Raw genomic sequence first — 6000 nt, forward strand, 5'->3', positions numbered from 1 at the left:
TKAATTTTGAGGYCATARGGGATTGTTAAAATGATCTTSTTTAGCCCRTGTAGCCCAGGTCACAGAATCAGAGTGACTCCTGTACTAATGCTGTAACTTCTGKCTGAGGCTGAGSAATAGGATCTGTTAACAGTCACTACTACATGTTGAGCATCTCATTTTTACTTTCACTTTTTAGCTTAGCTCTTTGTCATTGGATCATGTTTCAYTGGCTGCTGCTTGAACAGACTTTTTACTTTGAAAAGATGTCTCTTTGCAGAGTCTAAGATTATTAATTTCTGTTTCTAAAATATTATACAACTCATGCTTTTGAAATTTCTTTCCTAATCACTTGTATGAATTTTTTCTCAAAAATTTCAAAATTTTYCAGTATTATTTTTTAATTAGGAACACCAAAACCAAAGGTTTATTATTGCTGAATACTCAGTGGTAAATCGCATTGCTGTTTCTAACTGATATCCTCACCTAATTAAAACAGAGACAGACAGATACATGAATCATTCAGAAAGGGTGTAGTGTTTAATTAGTTATCTACTGCAACCCTGTACAGTTTTCTTAGGGTTATTACTTCTAATATGACAAACATACATCTTACATTGCTTGACCTATGACTATGACCAAGCATTTGACCATATTAAAAGAAAATTACAAATGAACCAAGGCTATTAAGAAATTCAGGTCACCTGTAGCTAATTAATCTGTATCATTATTATTTTCTGATTTCTCTGCTATCTGCAATGATAAATACTGGATGATTCTTGTTCATAATTAATGTAGCCCTCAAAGCAAAGATTTGGCAAAGTTATTATCAAAACAGAACTACAAGATGAAAGGTATTAATGTTAATCTGATGAAATCTCAAGAACTCTGAAAGCAGGAAACATGCTCTATGGGGTCACTGGTGAGAGACAAAATCATTCACATAGAGAAGAATCCCTCTAAAAAAAGATTCATGTAGCTCAGTAATTTTCTTCCTAAGAAAAAGTGTCAACTGAGGAAGAAATGCCAGCTTTTAAGATGTGTTTTCTTTTTGTAAGATCACACATACAGTAAATGTTTGTTTAGTTGTTTATTTACTCCCTGAGATGGTACTGGGCTACTGAATGCAGAAAAAACTGCTGTTCTTGATATATCTTCACTTCAACATGGGAAAGGCTTTATCAGAACTACGGGGCCATATCTGAATAATTAAAGATTCTCTTGGCATAGAATCTGATTTGTCTTCCAAATAGTGTTTCTGTTTTAGCCAGACTGCCTCTGTTAAGGGGAGAAAATAATTTCACAAGTTGTGTTTCTTTGATGTGATCTTGCTTATAAAATATCTGAGTGACTTTTTGAGTCATAGATGCCTATAYTGCCAACACCTCAATCCTGAGGTGGGCCAGGTGAAGAGTCAGGACCTGAATTTCAGGAGAGCAAATTTTCAGCTCTTTAAGGAATTAGTGAATGGGACCCCCAAGGAAACTGCTCTCAAAGAGCTGAAAAGAGCCCTTTAAGGGCAATAATGTGTTTGCAAAGAAGCAAGGAAGACAGGAGACTAGCATGAGTCAGTCAGAGTCTTCTGGTCCACCTGAAGTGTAAAAAGGAAATGCACAAGCATTTAGAACAAGAGAGGTGTCCTGGGAAGAATATAGGGGTGCTGCCCAGATGTGTAGAGATGGGATCAAGACAGCCTTGTCAAAGGTGTGAAGACTAATATGGGCTTTTACAAGTATGTAAAGTACTTTTACAAGTATGTTGGCCAACATACTTTTACAAGTATACAACATAGTTTTTACAAGTATGTTGGCCAAAACTGGAAGATAAAAGAAAGGGTCCACACCCCTCCATGCACACACAGGTAACTAAGGCAGAAGAACTTCAGAAAACCAACATGGAGAAGGCTGAGTTGCACTCATGCTTGTACCTCTTCYAAACAATGCTGAAAACTAAACGCAGACAAACTCAGGGCTTGTGCATCTTGCAAAGTTTCACCGTGATGCATGTAAGGGCTACAGGATTTTGAAACAAAATACAGACATCACTCATGTTCTGCAGGTTTATTGATAGTTAAATATGCTCTCTTTGGCCTATGATCAGGCTTGTGGCACAGCAGTATCTGTAGGTGAGAAAAATTCAGACCACTGCTTCGTTCATATGCCTGGCTTACATTGTCCAGAGAGGTGATGGGTGTTCCATCCATGGAAACATTCAGATCAGTTGGACAGGGCTCTGAACAACCTGGTCCAGTTGAAGATGTCCCTGCTCATTGCAAGGGACATGGTGACCTTTAAAAGGTCACTTCCAACCCCAAGTATCCCACAATTCTGATTTCTGTGTCTATGCTGAGTAAGAGTGCATAAATAAGAAATATTTATTCTGTCCAGTAAGAACTGTGTGTTCTAGCCAAAGAGAAGACAGGACATGYAGCATGAAGTGTGGTACTCTAATACATAACAGGCAACTGTTGCAGTCAGGAAGTCCATTTTAAAACATGACATCTCCGAATTTTAAACTCCTTGTCTCTGAACACAGTTCTTATGTTCTTATCACCAAGGTCATTCATAGGGTGAAGGATTTATTTTGAACAAAACACAAGGAGTCAGCTTGACATATTCTCTCCAACTTCAGCATTTCTCATTGTATATTCCTTCTTCCAGAATAATGAAGCAGTAGACTTCTGTGAATCTGCAGGGAAAGATCTTTACTGACAGACATAACACTTCTTTCATTCAGGACAATTCACTTTCTAAATTTACACTGAAATTAGCAACCAAGCAACACTGACTATGCAAATCAAATCAGGATTTTCAAATTAGGGCCCTGCACAGACTTAAAATTCCTCTCTCAGTGTCTCAGAGACTAATTCCGATTCTTAATAATGCTACAAAAACCTACTATAAGGATTCTTTATTCTTGCAGGTATCTTTCAACTGAGTGCAATGACTTTGGCCTCAAAATTATTCTGTAAAAGGTTACCAGGTTTGAGTGTAAACCCATCAGAGGGGAAGGAGGACAGTTCAGAGATCTCTGTGTCTATTAGCAGTTTCATTTGCATCTTCTTTCTTTTTTACTTGGCTTGTCTGGTTTGTGCTGTCACCATTCATGGTATTACAGGATACAAATTTCCTGCAACATTGACTGTCATTTATCATGCATCTCTTTAAGAATACRTGGATATGTTTCACTGGCATTACAGAAAAATGGCATAATGGAGCAGGTTTTACAATGTGTCAGCATGTGGGATTTGCATTCACGGCTTGAACCTGCCCATGTGCTGGAGAAGTCACCTACTACCTCCTATTCCCTCAGCTCTTGACCTATGCACCCCTAAATTTTGTAGGGAAACACACCCCTTAAAGCTCAGATCCTTGTAATTTATCCACACATGTCGAAGGATTTTGTCGTGTTTCTTTGCCACCTCTAAGTAGGGCAGAGCATGCACTAAAATYAGGCAGCAGAGGCCTGGAGCAATACTGTCTCCATCCTCAGATGTTTTCAAGAAGAGACCAAATAAAGCTGTGAACAAACTGGACTRACTTGACAGCTGACCCTKCTTTGTGCAGGAGGTTGGAYTWCAGATCTCTTGAGCTTCTCTCTGATATGGATGATTCTGCCATTCTTGGGGTCTCTGTGTACTAACACAGCAGGAAGGTTAAAAATTTGTATATGAAGGAAACAAAATGTTAGAATTACAGTGAATAAAAYTGAGAAAATCCTCAGCCTGTTGTACAGTCAATGACCTTTCAGYTGAACAGTTTTTCTGTGATGGGATAACCAAGTCCCAAGGAAATAGCTTTGGGTGTCAATGCAGCACTTATTCCTTATCATCTCTGTATTTCTGATAAGGAGGCTGGCTGTGGTTTTATTTTGTAGAGAAAAAAAAATTGGTGAAAGTCCTAGGAGGGAAAAAAAAAAAGAGATTAGCTTTATCACAGCCCCTGCATCTAGGGAGATGTAGCAACACTGAGCTGTCAGGCTTTGGCAAAGAACCAGACTAATGTGAGTGCTCTGAATATTAGAAACATTTTGCATTGTAGATGTTCCTGAGGCTATAGAAGAGCTTATTCCTGAATCTCATCACTCCAGGGGCAGTTTTAGCAGTGTTTTATTTATATGGGATGCATGACTTGTCCCTCAAATCTGACTGGTTTAATATGACATTTATTATACTTCCAGTTCTTTACCATCTGGCACAATCTCAGGCGCCCAAAGAGATTTTGTAGCTGCTTTTTTATAGTAGCATAAAGATTTCATAACGTTTGTTCTTTTACAGCATTGCTGTAAMGGAAATGCACACTCAGAATTCCTGAAGTAGCAGGTCAAGAGAGAGATCAATTAGTGCACAAAGATTGTCAGTCAGATACAGAAAATAAAATTTCAGATAGAACAGGTTTTATGTAATAGCTTATTGTATACATCRTTGTAAGAAACCTTAAAATACATTGACAAATATATCATCATTCATAACTATGAACTATTTTAATTTAATAAAGTATGCTTGGTGTTCTCCCTGTAATCTGGAGAAWCTCTTGGGATACTCCATTGTGTTTAGAAAAGAACTACCAGCAGTTCATAGCTTGACAAAAGCACCATATAGTAAACTTTGCCCTTAATTGTTTTTAGTTTAGTTCAATGCATATTACAGGCCAAACACTCCTTGATTTTTTTGTAGCAGCCCTTATATCACTCTATGAAAAAACAGCATATGTAAACAAAATGACCTTTGTTATATAAGAAACAATMTTCTCTAAGCTGGTGAACTGCTTATATAGGAAAAGGTTGTTAATTTTTTTATATTCACATAACAAGCCTGTTGAAGAAGATTAATCCAGGCTAGGATCCAAACAGAATACCCATCATATTTTCCATGTAAAATACCCAGCTTCCAAGTGACCTTTGCTTCTCTCCAGATAAAAAATGTTTAAAGAGGAGCCACAAAAAGGCAGCATAGACTGAGTATCCTTTAGGGCAGCCTAATACAGAGAATTCATGGGTATTAGCCAGTGTGGCTGTGGGTGATGTGAGACCATCCTAACTTGTCAGCATTCCATGCAGGTGCTCCTCATTCCCTAGCAGACAGTGGTACATTGTGGAGCAAAACCTGATGGAAACCTTTTGTAAGCACAGAAGCACAAACTCCCATCCAAAGCTAGGAAGATGTGGAGTAGATAGATGGACCACAAGGTGATTGAAAACTGGCTGCTGAGCAGCTTGAAATCAGCTSGTTATGAGTGACATTCCTCAGTGTTTGATAGGGGGCTAAAATACTTGGAAGGCATCTTTCACCATGGATATGGACCATGGGATGAAAGAACTCAGCAAAGCTGTGGATGCCACAATGGGTGAAGGCTGAGGCACAGAGTGGCCATAAGAGAAGGCTAAGGAGAATCCAAGTGCCATCCATCTGAGGAGGGTTATAAAGAAATAACACAAACTTCTCAGAGGCACACAATGGGAGCACAAGAGGCAACAGTTGAAAGTTGCAGCAAGGGATTTCTGATTGAACACAAAGGAAGAAGTTTTCTCCGTGAGAATGATGAAGCACTTCAGCAGGCTCTCCAAGGAGCCAGTGTGACCTCCTTCTTTAGAGATTTTTAAAACTTGGCTGGATGAAAAGCAGAACAACTGAATCTAACTTTGAAGTTGTTGCTTCTTTGAGCTAAGAGTTGGGCTAGAGACCTCCAAAGGTCCCATCCAAACAACATTTGTCTGTGATTCTATATTTAAGTAAGCCCATATTGCTTTATTTGCATCTAAGGTTCCTTAGAGATTTGACAGTGCAGCAGAGAGAGAACAAAGTTCAACCACTTGCATGGCTAAACATATTGTATATATAGCACTATAGCACTATAAAAGGAGTGTATTTAAATATTGCCTGACATATCAAATATAGTAATTAGGCACATGTTGCTGTGTCATGTATGACTGAAACTGGAAGAATATAACCTCATAAATAATTAACTCCTGTTTAATCATGTGTCAACTCCTACCATGAGAGCAGGCCAAGGAGGATTCTGT

This window comes from Malurus melanocephalus, unplaced genomic scaffold (assembly GCF_030028575.1).
Source record: "Malurus melanocephalus ecotype Western Australia unplaced genomic scaffold, MMel_1.1 scaffold_104, whole genome shotgun sequence".
NCBI lineage: Eukaryota > Metazoa > Chordata > Aves > Passeriformes > Maluridae > Malurus > Malurus melanocephalus.